Source organism: Coenobita brevimanus, chromosome 23 (assembly GCF_032717465.1).
Source record: "Coenobita brevimanus isolate Jiangsu-jjx chromosome 23, ASM3271746v2, whole genome shotgun sequence".
Classification (NCBI taxonomy): domain Eukaryota; kingdom Metazoa; phylum Arthropoda; class Malacostraca; order Decapoda; family Coenobitidae; genus Coenobita; species Coenobita brevimanus.
In genome coordinates, this window is record NC_136976.1 from 39,535,572 (window position 1) to 39,553,814 (window position 18,243).

Genomic DNA, 18,243 nt, shown 5'->3' on the forward strand with positions numbered 1-18,243 from the left:
GCTATGGTTCCAAGATATTAAGGTTTGAAAACAGGCAGTTTAAAAAAAAATTGCCATAGTGAGAGAACATTGGCTCTATAAATAGCCTGGCATGGAGGGGTTAAAAAAAATTCCATCCATCATCCAATCCTATGTTGCCCCATGAGGGGCGTAAGGAGCTTGGGGCTAGGCAAGTTGGTTCTGACATTTAAGATGAGAGTGGCCAGCCTCATTCATCCGTGAGTGGCATTATGTGAGCAATAAACCCCAACCACCCTTTGGATATAAACCTACACAGGCTCAGTCCAATTGGAGCCCCTTAATTACCCACTAAACCACTAGGGGCCATAATCTGGTTATATGGTTACCACCCAGCATAGTAAATGATTTCCTGGTGTACAGGAAACCATTTGGCTTGTCACTCAGTGTAGAGTCACCCAGATGCAGAAGGAAGAGGAAAGAGTAAAGGAAAGAAACAGAGAAGAAGGAGTGTAAAGTCACCTATAGGCAGAAGGAGGAGGAAAGAATGAAGGAAAGAAGGACATAAGAGGAACAAAGGAAGAGAGGAAAGGGCAGACATTCAAAGCAGCACTACATCAAATGAGTGGATTGTGAGCATCCCCAGCTACCACAGTGTAATAAGTTAAAAAGTTTAAAGCAGGAGCAAAAGAAATTATTCACTTTCAGTGAGTGAGTTTGAGTGACACCCAAGGAAGAGGGTATCAAGCCACTATGATACCATCTATCTATCTATCTGTTGCCAGACACCTTAATCCGTTAGACGGGGTGGCCACAAACAAATCGCCTCCACGTCACCCTGTCCCCCGTCATGCATATCAAAAATTGGTGACAGGAGGAATTTATCAGACCCAAGGAACTGAAGAGTGGATTATTACTTTTTACCATTAAAAGGCATCAAAGGCACAGTGACCTTCCCCCCATAGTCATCAGTGATTCATCCCCACTTGAAAACAGCGCTTATGCTATGGAGCCCATATGGATGCCATATTCCACCAGAGTTCTTCATAGAATGATTATCACTACTATTTCTTTGTGTGATTTCAATTAATGCAATGTAGGGTGGAAGAAGGTGCTTGTATCCTTGGGTACGGCCTGAGAAATCAGGTACCTAGATCCTGCTTCCCGCCAATGAAAAATAACTTTCTGGCCTTGCATTTGTGGTCAGTGGGAGTGCCTATCATTCACTCACTCATTGTTCTGATACTCATTGCATGACAGGCCAAATGATTTCCTGTATCCAGGGAATCATTTAATATGGTATGTGGTAACCTTAAATCCAGCCAATACATGTTTCCTACATGTCAACAAGTGGGTTGGCAGAGGATTAGTGCCCCTTTGCAGAAAACAACTAACTAAAAAGACAAACAACATACCTCGGACCAGGACTGACCAACAGGTGACGACCAAGGACTGGACAGAGGACGTGGTTTGGATTTCAGTGTGGAATGTGATGGGTGCAAATGATTAGGTGAAAGACATTGTCCAGGTGCTTGGAAATACACAAGTGGACATATGTGGATTGACTGAGACCAAATGGAGAGGCTAGAGTGTGAGAGAGATGGAATATTGATTGGGTATATACCGTATTTCGCGGCATGTAAGACACACTTTTTTGTCTCAAAGTTACATTAAAATATCCCCATGCGTCCTGCATGCTAGACTGAGGCAGGTTAGTTTGGCTCCATTGAGAAGAAACTCATAAAGATGATCATCTCACTGCTTAGCAACCACAGGAGTTTTCTACAGTATGCAGATTTGATTTGATTTTTAAAAATATTATACACTAATGTGTATATGCAGCAGATTTAAGAAACACGCGAAATCAGAAACACATAAAACTTTCGCGGGTTTGTTTACAGCTCAACTGGCTAACATCGTGAAGATAGCAGTTTAGCAGTTTAGCATCCACACTATTCCAGCAAGCTAACGTAAATGATCACTGGTGAACTGTCTGCTAACCTTCTGAAAGGCAATCATGACCACTTTGCTTGCCATCCACTTACTAACTAGCAAAGCAATCATACTGGAGAGATGCTGGCTAGTGAAACTGCCAAGTCATCAAAACAGACTTTCGTCACGTATGGAAATGCAGTAACCCTAAGTAGGTCAGTTACTTTTGTGACATTTTGTGAGTGTATATATGCAGCAGATATTAAAACATGCAAGTTCAAGAAGACAAAGCATTCACTGTTTGTTTTCAGCTCAACTGGCCAATACCGTCAAGGGGTTTAGTGGTTTAGCAACTTAGCAGGTTAGCGTCTACTGTACACCCTCCTCTAGCAAGCTAACATGCTCACTGGTGAACTGTCTGCCAACCTTCTGAAAGGAAATCATAACCACTTTGCTTGCCATCCACTTACTAACTAGCAAAGCAATCATACTGGAGAGATGCTGCCTAGTGAAACTGCCAAGTCATCAAAACAGACTTTCGTCACGTATGGAAATTCAGTAACCCTAATTAGGTCAGTTACTTTTGTGACATTTTGTGAGTGTATATATGCAGCAGATATTAAAACACGCAAGATCAAGAATACAAAGCATTCACTGTTTGTTTTCAGCTCAACTGGCCAATACCGTCAAGGGGTTTAGCGGTTTAGCAACTTAGCAGGTTTGCGTCTAGTGTACACCCTACTCTAGCAAGCTAGCATGCTCACTGGTGAACTGTCTGCTAACCTTCTGAAAGGCAATCATAACCACTTTGCTTGCCATCCACTTACTAACTAGCAAAGCAGTCATACTGGAGAGATGCTGGCAAGCGAACATGACAAGTCATCAGAATTGATTTTTGTCGCATATGGAAATTCAATCACCCTCATATGGTTGGCTTCTCTTAGTGACATTTTGTTTCATGCCTGACAAGAGTATCATAGAAGTGAACAGTCTTATTATACCAATAGCGAAAAACAGGAAAAACAGTTGTAACGTTAAACAGTACTGCCTGAAGTTACAGCTTCACTTTTTCAGCCAAGTGAAGTACTTCAGCAATGTCTATGCAACTCAGGGCACACCCAATTACAGGATTTTGTTATGAAAATAGGATAAAATTCACTGAGTAGCATAACTGATACAATATCTGAAATAGCGTGCCTGACAGGCATTCATATCAGAGTCCACCATTTCTGCTGTATTCTTAGCAGACGAAGCAATCAGAATGATTGACAACGTTCACTCGCTGCATCTCTGCTGCCTAAGCAAAGCTCTCATGATCGGCAATGGCGATCATTTAGGCCGTAACGTCCAAATTGGTTTGGTTAGGTTAGGTTAGGTCAGGTTGTAAAGTCGTTTGCCATTTTGGACGTTACGGCCGAAACGACCAGAATCCTAAGGTGTGGGTGAGAGTTTGGTGTGGGTGTAGTTAAGGAAGTAGGAGTGGGAAGAGTCAGGCTAGGGAACTGATAATCCGCTTATTATAATCCCTTCAGCCCAGCAATGTATTTTATAGAGTAGTTTATTCATGCTCGCCATATGATTTTATTCAGTTCAGGAAACATGTACTGAGGAGGTTAATGTGGGCTGTATCAAATGCCCCAAGTCTGAATATCGCCTGTGCTCAGTTAAAACGAGTCGTATGAAGTGTGGTATAAGCAATTCAGTGGATGGTACTGAGGACCATTTACTGTATGAGAGTGACAGTGAAACAGTGATGATGACCGTGGTGATGACTTCCAGTGATGCTTCAGGACTTGGGGAAAGTAGTGATGAATTCTCATTATTTGAAGACGAGTGAAATTTTCACCATGTCAGTAATATGAAGTGAATATAAGTTTTAGGTGATCATGACAGATGCAACCAAGGAAAATTTAGGATCAATGGTGCTGTACACCTTTAGTCTTGCACTGACGATGTTTGGATGAATAAATTGTTTGAGATGTTTCATGTCCTTAAGTGATGATATTTATATTGAACAACCAAATACATTTCGATGTGTTAGGCACATAATAAACCCAGTGGGTACTCCAAAACTGACTGATGTAAATGTTTCAGAGGCGAGTGAATGTTGCATGTGGTGTGTACATGTGTGCGTGTGTGTGTGTACCATAGTGACTAGGAGGCAGCAGTGTTAAGACCACAAATGGATGTTTTCACAGTACTCGAATGTTTTGAGATGGATGTCTGTTTTTAGCAAATTCTGATAAGAGAAATATGCATTTTTAATTGTTGATGCTGCAAGGAAAACAGCTGACAGTAAGGGAGTGATACTGGGAGAAGAGGGTAGAGACAGTTGTCTAGCGCTTGGTATGCAGCAGTGTTGCTAAGGGATAGTTTCACCATTCTCGACATGTTTTGAGATGAATGTCTGTTTTTAGTAAATTGTGATCAGTGAAGAATGTATTTTTAACTGTTGATGCTGCAAGGGAAGCATCGCAGACAGTGAGGAAGTGATACTGAGAGGAAGGGGTAGAGACTGCTGTCTAGCGACTGGGAGGCAACAGTGTTACTAAGGTGTAACAATGGATGTTTTCACCATACTCAGTATGTTTTGAAATGAATGTTTATAGTAAATTATGATCAGTGAAGCATGCATTTTTAATTGTTGATGCTGCAAGACGAACATAGCTGACAGTGAAGGAGTGATACTGAGAGAAGAGAGTAAAAACAGCTGTCTATCCTGTTCCCAAGCAGCCTTGCTATATTGAACTTTGGTTGTGAAACATTGTAATTTGTGTATTTACAAGTGCTACCTTTTTATATTATTTGTAGAGGTAATTACAGGTTAATTAGAGTGCATGATCAATGATGGTAGTAGTCTGATATTGTGCTTGAGTCAAGGCAATGTGAGGAAATTCCGTAACAGGTGTGGAATATGACGGGGTTCTTTTAGGATAAATGAACTGATGTGAACATTCATTGTACTTTATGTTTTCATCAGTGAATGAAAGAACAGAGTTTATTGACTTCATTTTTGGTTTTAAATTCATAAAATATTAAAAACAGTGTTTATATCAGTTTACTGATACATATTTATCAACAAAGTTGAGATGGCCTCGTGGTTTGGAAGTCACGTTTTGTCAAGACGGGGTTTTGTTTTCTTTTCTCTTTTCTTGTATAATTCTTTGTACATAAAAGAAAAAACTAAAGGATGATGAGCAGTACTGAATAGATTCTGAAAGGTGAGTGTGTATCTAAGTGATAGTGGCTCATATCAGTTACGTTTTGTCAAGAAGGGGCATGGTTTTCTTTTCCTGTACCATTCTTTGTATATAAAAAAAAAGAAACCAAAGGCTGATGATCAGTAATGAATAGATTCTGCAAGGTGAGTGTGTATCTGTGAGGTAATGGCTCTTATTAAGAAACCTTACTGCAGTCTTGGTTGGGGCAAACTTTTTTTTCACAGAACTGCCCTGCCAGAATTAGGGTGCGTCTTTCACAATGCTGCGTCTTACATGCCGCGAAATACGGTATACAGAAGTAGGTGAGAATGTGAGGACAAAGGATGGTGCATATATTGCTGTGTGCGAGAGGTGCAAGGAGAATACGAGAGAGTACAGTATGGATCATTTTGTTCAAGGAGTGTGTAGGTAAGACTGAAAGTAGGAATACAGGCGTGGGCGATTGTGAGTCTGTATGTGCCGACAGAAGACTGTGCAAGCAGAGTGAAAGACGAGTTCTGAGCAAATGTGGAAGCTTGCATAGAAAAGTTTGAGAGGAGTGAGAGAGTATTTTTGACTGGAGATATGAATGGATAAGTAGGGAATGTGAAGGTGGATGGAGTAGTTGGTGAAAGAGGTGTGCCTGCAGAAGTGGATGAGAACGGTAGTGCTCTAGTGAACATTTATGCAGGGAGGGGATTGGTGATAGCCAAAATGATCCACAGGTATACATGGCGATTGATGAGAAGAGTGGGTGGTGAACTGAATGAATGGAAGGCAATGATTGATTATGTTTGTGTGGATGAAAGAATGAGAAGATAAGTGCTGGATGTGAGAGCATACAGAGGCTGGGGAAGTAGACTCTCTGACCGCCACTTGATGGTGGCAAAAGTCAAGGTACAAATGCAGTGGATAAATAGGAGAGAAGGGCAGAAGGAAGCCATCCATACAAAGAGAGTAGAAAGGTTGTGAGAGAATGAAAAAAAGGCAGAATATAATAGAGAAGTGGAGGAGCGGTTGGCTAAATATGATTTGGAGTAGATTGGGAGGTGGAAGGTGTGTACAAGGTATTCACAGAAGAAATTGGTGCAGCATGTGAGGTGGTGTGTGGGATGAAGAGAAGACGAAAAGGGCTGCAAGGAACAGCAATGTGAAAAATGTAGAGTAATTCTGTTAAACCAATCGGGGCCCTCTTTCTGGACACCACAATGTGAGAAATGTTAAATGTATCCAAGTCGGTATCCCTGCCGGGACACCGCTATGCAAGAATTTTCTCGGTACACAACTCATAGGTCGTTACCTTCCCTAAAGTTGTCTAAGTAAATCAAACAAGTCTCAGAGTTAGGTGATACGTAAATTAAATTTAACTCACCTACAATACTATTCTTCTATCTTATCTCTTCGCTAATCCCCCCTTGAATTGGCCAATTCGTAAAGGTTACTTAGCTATATGAAGAGGGAGTGATCGTTAACCGATGACGATGAGGCTGCCTGGTAGAGTTGCTTGGGCAAGCAAGCGTCCTTATGGTGTGTATGTACAACGTGCTAACTCCACGAGAGCTAGGAGCAGAGTGTGTTAGCTCCACGAGAACTAGGAGCAGAGTGTGTTAGCTCCACGAGAACTAGGAGCAGAGTCAGTGAACGCGGCAATTCTACCTCCCTCATAGAATGGTAGGTTGCCAACTTTTAGTTATTTACAGTACTAAATACAGTCAAATTACATCATGATATGTACAGGGCAAATCTAACAAATTAATCTTAGTTCCACTTAAATTAAAGTTAGACCAATTATTCCCTTTAACTATGTAAATATCTTAATTCCACATCTGCCTTAACAGGGGAATCTTTCCCTGCTTGCCACGTCACCTATCGCGCAGACGCAGCTTAGGTCAGTGGAAAATACCACATAATTACATGTACAGTAATCCCTCTAATATCCGGACGCCCAATAACCGAACATCCCCACTAACCGAACCTTATCGTCCTGGGATCAAACATTCCCAAAATGGTCCGAAAATCCAAAAAAATTGGAAAAAAAATCGATTTTTTGCCGTCCGTAATTTGAACTTGCCGCGCATGCCGCGTGAGAGCATTGTTTTGGTTCGTCATTCCTCTGACGTCCGATAGAGCGCCGCTGCATCCTCCCCACTTCCCGCCTGTCTCTCACCGTGACAAGACCTACGCTCTTCGCCATGGCTGCCCACGTGCTCGCTTTTGTGGTGGTGCCGTACTTGCTGCAAGGCCTCCTGCTGCTCTCTGCCCTACTCTTAGTGTGTGTGATGATGGCCCCGCCTCCTGAGAAAAGGAAGAGAGTGGTGTTGACTCTGGAGAAGAAACGGGAGATATTGGAGAAGGTTGATGCGGGTTGGTCTTCCTCTCGCATTCTCCGCGAGTTCAACCTGGCCCGGACGACTTTGTTTGATATCAAGTGTTCCCGAGACAAGCTCATGCAGTACACGGCTGACTTCTCGTCGAGAAGCAAACGCAACGTGGAGAGGAAGGTTATGTTTACCCCCAAGTATGCAGAGATCGACCGCTCCACGTTGATTTGGTATCGACAGCAACGTGCAGCTGGTGTGATGGTACGTGGAACGGAGCTGAAGGCTGCTGCTGAGAAGTTTGCAAGGCTTCACGACGCCCTAGACTTCAAGGCATCCGAGGGTTGGCTCTTCGCGTTCAAGTTGCGACATGGCCTTACTAACCGTAAAGCACATGGCGAAGCATTGGACGCTAACGAGGATGGAGTGGACGAGTTTCGGCACAAGGTGAAAGGCTTGATCGACAGGGAGGGCCTCACTCTCGGTCAAGTCTATAACGCTGACGAAACTGGCCTATTCTATCGCTCGGGTGCCAACGAACACTCTCGCCGATGAGACGGAGAAGCGTGTACCTGGCCGCAAGCTTTCTAAGGAACGGATATCTGCTTTGTGTTGTGCCAATGCTAACGGCATGCACCGGCTTAAGCCCGTTATTGTTGGCCGTGCAAAGCAGCCTTGGTGCCTTCGTGGGGTGATGGATGTCCTTCCTGTCGTATGGTACCATTCTTTGAAAGCATGGTTCACAGCTGTGATTTTCAAAGACTGGTTTCACCATCACTTCGTCAAGGAGGTCATACATTACCAGACGAAGACACTGGGAATTCCTCGCGACCAGGTAAAGGCTCTCCTTCTCCTCGACAATGCACCTGCCCACCCGTGCGACAAGGACTTGGTTGCTGAGAATGGCCGTATTAGGTGCATGTTTCTGCCACCTAATATGACTGCTCTCATTCAACCAATGGACCAAGGGAGTGATCGTGGCAACAAAGCGCCTGTACCGTCGGAAGTTCCTGGACGAGGTGATGGTGGTTCTCGAGGACGAGGACGAGCGCAGGGAAGGACGTGACACTCGAGGCAAGCGGACTTTGGAAAACCTTTCGCCGCTACAACATCAAGTCTGCGCTGTACAACTGGGCTGCTAGTGCATGGAAGGAAGTCCTGTGAAAACTCTTGAAAATGGTTGGTCTCGTCTGCTTCTCGGAACAGATGTGGAGTACGATTTCCTAGGGTTTGACGTGGATGACTTCCATGCACGGCTACGCACGCACGGCGACGATGTTGATGTGGACGATGTTCGTGAGTGGTTGGACGACGACGAGGGCGATCCTGGGTATCAGACGTTGTCTGATATCGAGATCGCGTCTTCGGTTGCTGGTGTCAGTCCCGAACTTGAAGATTCCGACGACGAAGGCGATGATGATGCAGACTCCGCCCAGCAGGACACTACTCCAGCCATCCCCAAGCTGAGCGCACTCCGGGAACATCTAGAGTTCGTCCTAGACTACCTGGAACACCCGGACTGCGACAGGGAGATGGGGCCCTTGGGACTCGTGGAGGAAGTGCGTGCTTTCCGGCAGCGCATCATCAATCGCCAGAATCGCCGGTCCTTGCGTCAGTGATCGATTGAGAGTTTTTTCAGGCCAGTGTCCCCCGCTGTGCCAAGGCCTGGTTCCACTCCGTTGCCTCCCCAAGACAGGCCCTCATGCTCCGAGCCACAGCCCAGCACATCAGCTACAGTGGAGTCACCGCTCGACGTGAGTTTGCGGCTGTCTTCAGAGTCTTCTGTAGTCGGTACGCCATCACCACTACCCACCGATGCACCCCTTTGGACGCCTGCCAGTGATACTCTCGGGCTCTGACAGTGAATAAACAGCAAGAACTTCTCCACTAGACCACACGGGAATTTTGAGTGTTGTGCAGTGAAAAAAACGGTGTGTTGTGTTAAGGTTTTCAAGTTGGGAGAAAAGACTAAGTAGAAAAGAAATTTAACGTAACTAACCTTCTTTGTTTTGGCTTTGGAAACTTAAAAAAACTTGGGAAAAGTTAATGTGCAACACTTAAATTTAATGGAACATTATTTGGACTAAAGTGAACACTGTGAAAAGAACGGACTTCTGTATGTTAGTGACTAAGTTCAGTGCAAGACTTCAGGAAGAGTGTAGTGCAAGTGCTTCAGGAAATCGTTCTTACTGTCAGAGTCCGAGAGGAGGCGGTTATTCATCGAGGTGGCCAGGGACTTGCTGTAAGTAGCCAAAATGTTTCATGTTGTACTATTTTCCATACTATATTTACCAGAATGTTTCATATTGTATTTTTTCCCATATTATACTTACCAGAAAGTGTCATACTGTACTTCTTTCCATACTAAACTTACCTCATGCATGTGCAGTAGGAATGTGTTTTTCAGAGTTCAGTTAGGTTCGGTTAGGTTAGGTTCGGTTAGAGTCCATAAGTACCAGAATGTTTATTAATGTATGAACATACTTCTAAACCCACATTTCATGTGTCTATTGCATTTATTTCAGTCATTTATGTGCCTTATTGGTGTGATTTGGGTGTTAAATAGGTGCTATGCATGTCCGGAGGGAGTTGTATAGGTGTTTCTCTGTGTTAGGGTCCGTAAGTACAAGTCCATAAGCTGGGGCCCAATATCCGGACAAAACCAATATCCGAACCTACCGATGGCTCTATTGATCCGGATATTGGAGTGATTACTGTATTTACAATGCATAGTTGTCCTCAGGGGTTAAATGCAGTAGCATTTAATTTATCAATAACAAGAATTATTAAAGAGAACGTCGTTTCTGGGTTATTAAAACCGCTTGAATAATTAACAACAGTCTCTACGTCCTCTGCCTTTAACCAGGGATAAACTATGATAAATTTAGAGAGCGCAACTGCTCTGGGGGAAAATATTTCCCACAGTTTTGGGGCAGTCAAGGAAAATGATACGTTGTATCATGTAATATGACCCTTAGCCAAGAGTTCCCTCCATAATTCTCGAGAACCCTGTGCTGCGGCCCTACTAGGTCGCGCCTCTTGACCCGTTTGATCTTCACCATTCTCTGAATCCGGAGTGGCTGCTAACTCAAGGGGTACCAGTTTATCAATAGTTTTTATACTGGTATGTCCCCTGCATTTTATTTTTACAAGTCTCAGCACCCCTTCAGAATCTGGGTGTGTGGAGATCACTTTAGCTAATGGCCACTGGGATCTTGGCTGTTCAGTCCTCACTAAGACCACATCTCCTATGTTAATAACTGATTTGTTGCTGGCAGCTTGAGCTCCATAAAACCTCTCTCGTAGGCTCAAAAGATACTCTTCGCTCCAATGTCTATTCCACGTATCCAGCACCCTTTTCAGACGTTGATATCCCTCCCGAAGGTGTTGTCCTAAATCATTATTTTCTATGTTAGGATCATCAACTTCTTCCTGGATATCCACACAAGGCATCGGATGGAGCTTCCTGCCATGTAACATGTGAGCCGGTGTTAAGGCCTCTAGCGAGTCGCTAGTGTCATCTTGATAAGTCAGAGGTCTATTATTAACCCTGGCTTCAATTTCAGTTATTACTGTTCTTAAATCTTCTCTCGTGATCTTAGTTCTATGTAATGTTTTCCTGAGGCAGTTCTTGACAATACCAATCATTCTTTCGGTAAATCCATTTTGCCATGGAGCTCTTGGAGCTGTGAACTGCCAAATACAATTTCTGATTCCCAGCGTCGACTTAACCTTCGGGTCATTCATTATGTTCAACAGTATGGGAGCTGCTCCAACGAAATTAGTTCCGTTGTCGCTTATTAACTTGCCAGGACAAGACCTTCTAGCGGCAAATCTGCGAAAGACATTAAGGAATGTCTCTGAGCTTAGGTCTTCCGCTAACTCTAGATGGACTGCCCTTGTGTAGGCACAAGTAAATAAACAAATGTAAACTTTATGGGGAGTTTCTTCACCCGTAACAGTTATAGCCCCTGTGTAGTCCACTCCTGTTATATGAAAGGGCCGACTTATGCACACCCTTTCCTTCGGTAGGGCTGGTGGTCCAGGGTAGTTAAAAGGTCTCTGCTCATACCTCCTACAAATGATGCAGTTTTTGAGATATTTTTTAATAACCTGTCTACCCTTAGGAATCCAGTACCTTTCCCGAATTTGGGCTAAGGTCTGCGGTACACCTCCATGGAGAGTGGAATCATGGGCTTCCTTTATAATAAGTTGTACAAAGCATCCACTCTTAGGTAATAAAATGGGATGTTTGGTTTGGATGGGCAAGTCAGCCTTTACCAATCGGCCTCGACATCTTATCAGACCTTTTCCGTCTAAGAACAAGCCTAAATTCTTCATCAGCTTATTCCTTTTTCCAGTGTCTTGGCCTAAATGTTTATATATTTCCCCGTAAGAATTTCTTTGTACTCTTTTCAGCCAGTATTCTAGGGGATCTAATTTCTGAAACCCCACCTTCTTATTCAAAAATTCAACAACCAATTTAGTAGTATTTAGAAGTTGTCTTATTGATGAAAATCGGCTGATGTCAATCACTTCTGGCTCAGGTACTACAGGATCCAAGTTCACTGCACTAATCTCAGCAATACTGTACTGTTTCTGTTCAGGCCAATCCTTAGTGAGTAACCATTTAGGACCTTTATAACCACAAATTATCTTTGATCAGTCTCCTTACGGTCGAACCTCTCGAGAGCAGATCAGCTGGATTTTGTTTGGAGGACACATGCATGAATTTAAATTTGGAAGACAGCTCTTTAATAGTCTTCACTCTATTACGGACGAAAGGAATTTTACTGTCTTCCTTCCCTATCCAGTAAAGACAAATCTCACTGTCAGTCCATATGTAAATGTCTTCAAACTGAGTATCAAGAGTAGTGGTTATATACCTGGCCAATTTAGTTCCTACTTCTATGGAAGCCAATTCCATTTGAGGTAGGGTTCTTTCTTTAATTGGCGCAACTCTGGCTTTGGACATTATAATCTTACTATCCTCTCCTGTTGCGCAATAAGCTACTGCTCCATAGGCCCTTTGAGAAGCATCACAAAATATGTGTAAGTGCGACTTCTCATTACTGTTTATTTTCCTGGGCATACATATGCTTGATGTAGTTTCAAACTCCTTTCTAATCTGTTCCCATTGTTCCACATATGTCTCACCTAATTCAGTGTCCCAGTCTAACTTTTCTCGCCAAGCCTCCTGTACTAAACATTTGCCCTAATAACTATAGGACTGACCAATCCTAATGGGTCAAATAGCTTGGAAACCTGACTTAACAAGGACCTCTTGGTGAGAGTGACATCAGAGAACTTAATTGGTTTCAAAATTATTACATCAGCTGTTGTATCCCAGTTAAGACCTAACACATTTTGAATTTTGGGAATGTCAGAATCTGGATAGTCCTCTTGTATTTTATTCCTCAAAAGCGGTGAATTTGTATTCCAGCTCTGTAACGGCAAATTTGCCTTCCCACATTCGGAATTGGCTACTTCATAAGCCTTCAAAGCTTCCGACTCTGTATCAGCAACACCTTGCAAATTATCCATATAAAAAGCCTGCCCTATTTCTGGACATTTGGCATTTTCAAAATGATGCTTTAGAGTGTTGCAAAGTAGGAAAGGACTAGCACAAGAGCCAAAGAGCACCGATCGGAAACAGTAAGTTTTCAGTGGACTATCCTCATTTTGAGGATCATGAGGCCAGAGGAATTTTGTAAATTTCCTATCATCATCTCTCAGTCCTATTCTGAGAAAAGCCTTACTAATGTCTGCTGTGTAAGCGTAAGGTTTCTCTCTAAATCTTAGTAACACATTCCCTAACTTCTCTGTTAGTGTAGGTCCAGAGTATAGGCAATCGTTCAAGCTAGCTGATCCCTTGGACGCTTTACTACTACAGTTGAATACTATCCTTATGGGAGTAGTTACTGAATCCTTGCTTACAGCATGATGTGGTAAGTAATGTCCTTCTTTGTGGTTAACAGGGTATTCTACCTCTTCTATAAATTTATTCTTCAATTGATCCATTATAATATTATCATATAGGGTCAGATGTTCTGGTTTATCTCTCAACTTTCTTAGAAGAGAATTTAACTGAGCTTTAGCTGCTTGGTAATTTGTTGGTAACTCTGAGTGGTTTAATTTCCATGGTAATCCTACCCAATACTGTCCATCCCTAAATTCCACAGACTGATTATACAGATCCAAAGTTATCTTATCTTCAGGGGTTGGTTCCTCAGAGTGTATACCTATACTGTTTAGGTCCCACAGTTTGTGTACAGGTTCAATGTTTTCATCCAACAAGTCATTTATCTGAGTAGGTTCTAATTCTGCACCTATTCTAGCTACCATCAATGACTGTGTGGGGGTAACAAACACTGAGTCTACTAGTTTGGCTTCTCCTTTAACTTGTTTTGGAAAAGGCAACTGACCCATAATAAGGTTACCTCCTGGACTCTTGAACAACTGTACCTTATTCCTTTTGAAAGTCCTATGTAGGAATCTTCCACAATAATCAGAACCAATTATCATTTTTATGGGACCCACAGTATCTGATTCAACATTCCGTTTAGCCAACTTTATCCCTGAGCTTTGTAGATGATCAGAGGTTTCCTTCAATCCCTTTATGTATATACTTGTCTCCATAGTATCAAGCACAGCTGCTGTTATACGGCATTTATATCTGCCTAATTGTATTACAGGTCTAACTAAATCAAAAGACTGAGCCTTCCTAGTTGTCAAGAATCCTGTAATGGCTAGATTTACCTTGCCGATAACTGGTAACTTTAATTTCTCCACTATGTCTGCAGATATGAAAGTTTTCTGAGCACCCGTATCAAACAGGGTACATACTAATTGGTTTCTATTCTCAAACAATACTTTCACATCTGCTATTGGTACTGCAGCTGGCATTACTGATGGAGCATTCCCTTTTGCAATTGTCATATTGACGCTTGCAGGTTTAGAAACCTCAATTTTCATCCTAGGGCATAAAGCACTATGATGATGATCCTTTTTGCATTTAAAGCAAAGATTTAATTTAGTCTTACAGTCCGCGGCAGTATGTTCGGAGTTCATACAGATTATACAACACCCCAGTTCCTGAAGCTTCCCTACTCTAGAAGCATAATCAGGGTAGTGTTGACAAAATACACTGGAATGTTGTTCACCACAAAAGACACAAACTTTCCTGTCTTTTACCATGGAATGTTTTATTTCCTTAATATCTTCAGCATGTCTATTCCTTATCTTTAATACTTTATCCTCGGCCTTTGTGGAGCTAAGGAAAGTACCTATCTCTTCTTTAGGCACATACTTAGTCTTCTCTGACTTAACCTTCCCAATCAGTTGGTTAGTGGGTTTTTTCTTTACTACAGTCTTCAGTTTGACCTCAGTAGTGTTTAATGTTCCTTGCAAATGTTTACAGAGTTGCATCAAGCCTTCCTCTATCTCTTCACAGGAGAAATTATCCTTCTGGTACCTACCATACAAAGCATCCTTGGTTTTCGGTGGTAGCTTTAAGGACACAATTCTTGAAAGCACCCAATCTGATGTCTTAATATCTTCGTAAGTACCTAAGGCCTTTAAATTACAACTTAGTGCAATTCTAAATTTTTGCAAGGAATCAAAATCGTGCCTAGGCGTGGGTAATTCTATTAGAGCCCGCAATAAATGATTTATAATTTGTTCCCTGTCTTTGTAATTTTGTCTAAGGATGGTCAAAGCCACTTCATAGTTATTTTCTTCTACTGGTAATTCTTTTATCAGTTGATATGGTGTTCCTTTGACCTGTCCTAACAAATAAGTAAGTTTGGTGACTTTAGGGAGATCTGTTCTATCGTGTACCAAATATTTGAACTGATCCCAGAAAGATTTCCAGTTCTGTTCTCCATCAAATTCTGGAAGCGTTATTTGTGGTAACACAGCTCTACTCTGCTGTGCCACAACTTGTGTTTCCGCGGCAGTGTCAGCTAATTTTGACTCTAGTGTCTTTACTACAGTTAAGTATTCTTCTAATTTGTTTTCAAACTTCATAGTTTCTGACTCTAAGAGTTCTTTATTCTCAGCCTTTACTATAGCCGCTTCTAAAGTTAAGTAACTCTCTTCGTACTTACCCCATCGATCTTTCAGAATATTTAGGAGACTATTTATTCTCTCCTTGGACAGAGGTATTTGGTCTAACGACTGGTTACAATCATTTATGGCTCTAGTTACCCATCCTGCCTTACTACTAGAAGATCTTTGCAATAAAGAAACAGACATGTTGACGGAGTTCTAATTTAATAATTTAATTATGAATTCCAACCACAATTTTACCTCAACTTAGTAATGATTTGATTATTTTAAATTTTGAAGAGGGTAGGGATTAAGTCCTCATTGTACAAATTATCCCCTCTCCCAATTTCTTAATAATCATTACAACTCAGCTAATTATTTAATTTAATTTTGAGGAGTGTAGGGATTAGGTCTATAATTTCAACCTATCCCCCAGGGTTATTAAACCTCTAGGGTTTTACTTCATCCCCACACTCAATTGCCAAAACACCCATATTCCCAGAGCTCAGAATTTATTACCTCAATACTCCATAGGCCCACCCATAGCTTGTACAGCATAGAACTCTCCTTTCTTATGTTCTACATAATTTATAAATTTCTGCAGAACCACTTCCCTACCATGATGGTTCCAATGTATACCATCAGATTTCAACATTGCTTGGAAGGGCTTGGCATTAAAATGTATGAAATCCCTTCCCTTCCTGGCCCGTTGCAAACTCCGGTTTACAGCTCTGCTAACTAATTTATATGTTCCATAACAAACTGGAGAGCCATATGGCAGGTTCCTAGGCTCGAGGAGGGTTATGGCTACTGAGGATTTACAAGAGCCCTCTATGGCTCCTATCACTGCTAAAATATTCTCCACAACTTCATTGACTTCCACGTCCTCATGGATATCATTTCCTCCAAGGAAAAGGACCGTACGGTCATGCTCCCAGTCTAGTACGGCATTCAGCCTTTCATCTTCAGAGAAAAAGCTTGCCTTTCCTCCCGGAGCCCTATAGACACGTACGTTCACGTCTTCCACTTCAACCGAATGTGGTAGTAAACTATGCCCCACAAAAGCAACTTTAAACACATTCAGCGCCTCGGCACACATCGGTTATCCTCACTCAGTCGGGACACCAAAAATGTGAAAAATGTAGAGTAATTCTGTTAAACCAATCGGGGCCCTCTTTCTGGACACCACAATGTGAGAAATGTTAAATGTATCCAAGTCGGTATCCCTGCCGGGACACCGCTATGCAAGAATTTTCTCGGTACACAACTCGTAGGTCGTTACCTTCCCTAAAGTTGTCTAAGTAAATCAAACAAGTCTCAGAGTTAGGTGATACGTAAATTAAATTTAACTCACCTACAATACTATTCTTCTATCTTATCTCTTCGCTAATCCCCCCTTGAATTGGCCAATTCGTAAAGGTTACTTAGCTATATGAAGAGGGAGTGATCGTTAACCGATGACGATGAGGCTGCCTGGTAGAGTTGCTTGGGCAAGCAAGCGTCCTTATGGTGTGTATGTACAACGTGCTAACTCCACGAGAGCTAGGAGCAGAGTGTGTTAGCTCCACGAGAACTAGGAGCAGAGTGTGTTAGCTCCACGAGAACTAGGAGCAGAGTCAGTGAACGCGGCAATTCTACCTCCCTCATAGAATGGTAGGTTGCCAACTTTTAGTTATTTACAGTACTAAATACAGTCAAATTACATCATGATATGTACAGGGCAAATCTAACAAATTAATCTTAGTTCCACTTAAATTAAAGTTAGACCAATTATTCCCTTTAACTATGTAAATATCTTAATTCCACATCTGCCTTAACAGGGGAATCTTTCCCTGCTTGCCACGTCACCTATCGCGCAGACGCAGCTTAGGTCAGTGGAAAATACCACATAATTACATGTATTTACAATGCATAGTTGTCCTCAGGGGTTAAATGCAGTAGCATTTAATTTATCAATAACAAGAATTATTAAAGAGAACGTCGTTTCTGGGTTATTAAAACCGCTTGAATAATTAACAACAGTCTCTACGTCCTCTGCCTTTAACCAGGGATAAACTATGATAAATTTAGAGAGCGCAACTGCTCTGGGGGAAAATATTTCCCACAAGCATGGTGGAATGAGGAGGTGAGACAAGCTGTAATGCAAAACAAGAAAACATATAGAGAGTGGATGAGAAGCATAGGCATGGAGAAAGTTGAGAGACACAATAGAAAGTTATATGTAGAGAACAAGAAAGAGGTGAAAAGATTAGTAAGAGAGAGTAAGAAAAGAGTGGATGAGGAGTTTGGAAGGAATTTGAGTAAAGTGGAGGAAAATTAAGAAAATGTTCTGGAAAGAGGTAAAGAGAGTTAGATAGGATGATATAGAAGGTAGGAGGGGATTGAAGGATAAAAATGGCAAATTGATAATGGAGAAAGGAGAAAAAGTGAGCAGATGGAGAGAAGACTTTAAGGAATTGTTAAACATAGAGAATGAAAGTCTATCTATCTATCTATTGCCAGACGCCTCAATCCCGTTTGGGGTGGCCACAAACTAATCGCCTCCAAGACGCCCTGTCCCCTGCTATTTCACTGCCCTGCTCCCAACTCACAACCCCCTCTCTCATATACCTCTCCACCCCATCCCTCCATCTCATCCTCGGCCTCCCCATCCCTCTTCCCCCCTCCACCTCACTCACATACTGTACACTCTCTTCGTCATTCTTTCACCCTCCATCCTCTACACATGGCCAAACCACCTCAGTGTGTTCCTCATAACACTTCCTATCACATCCACATCCACACCA

The 18,243-nt window shown here is 42.2% G+C and overlaps 1 protein-coding gene across 1 annotated transcript in view; it reads left to right on the forward strand.

Annotated features, from left to right (window-relative positions):
• LOC145392951 (pyruvate dehydrogenase phosphatase regulatory subunit, mitochondrial-like) overlaps window positions 1-18,243 on the forward strand; it is an 865,738-nt gene that overhangs the window by 579,268 nt on the left and 268,227 nt on the right. The window lies entirely within an intron of this gene.